The sequence below is a fragment of the Merops nubicus genome, unplaced genomic scaffold (genome assembly GCF_000691845.1).
Source record: "Merops nubicus isolate BGI_N331 unplaced genomic scaffold, ASM69184v1 scaffold31332, whole genome shotgun sequence".
Classification (NCBI taxonomy): Eukaryota; Metazoa; Chordata; class Aves; order Coraciiformes; family Meropidae; genus Merops; species Merops nubicus.
In genome coordinates, this window is record NW_008596082.1 from 1,731 (window position 1) to 2,124 (window position 394).

Here is a 394-nt window from a genome sequence, read left to right on the forward strand (position 1 = left end):
CCCTGCGCACCAGCGCCTTCGAGAGCCTCTACCAGGACAAGTTCCCTTTCTTCAACCCCATCCAGACTCAGGGTGGGTCTCTCCTCTGCCCCACCCCTCCACACTGCCCCCAGACCAGCCCCTTTGGCCCTGGGGGTAGTCCTGTGGTCTTGGTTTTGTTGGGTTTCCTCAGGTGATGTGGGGAAGTTTCTGTAGCAAAAAGCGGATTCCCTTTGGCTCCTGGGGCTGTAGAGGGTGGGCAGCTTGAAATCTACCTGGGCCAGAAGATCTTTGAGCTGTTCATCAAGTTGTACTGGGCACTGGGGAGGCTGCCTCTTGAATCCTGGGGTCAGTTTTGGGCCCCTCCCTCCCAGCAGGACCTTGAGGGGCTGGAGCGTGGGCAGAGAAGGGCAAC

General features: G+C 59.1%; 1 protein-coding gene across 1 annotated transcript in view; it reads left to right on the forward strand.

The window, feature by feature from the left end:
• The window catches only part of LOC103769108 (U5 small nuclear ribonucleoprotein 200 kDa helicase-like), a gene marked incomplete at its 3' end in the record, with an annotated part of 3,492 nt that continues 3,098 nt past the window's right edge, over positions 1 to 394 (forward strand). Inside the window, exon 1 of the mRNA XM_008936283.1 lies at positions 1 to 72. The remainder of the gene's footprint in view (positions 73 to 394) is intronic.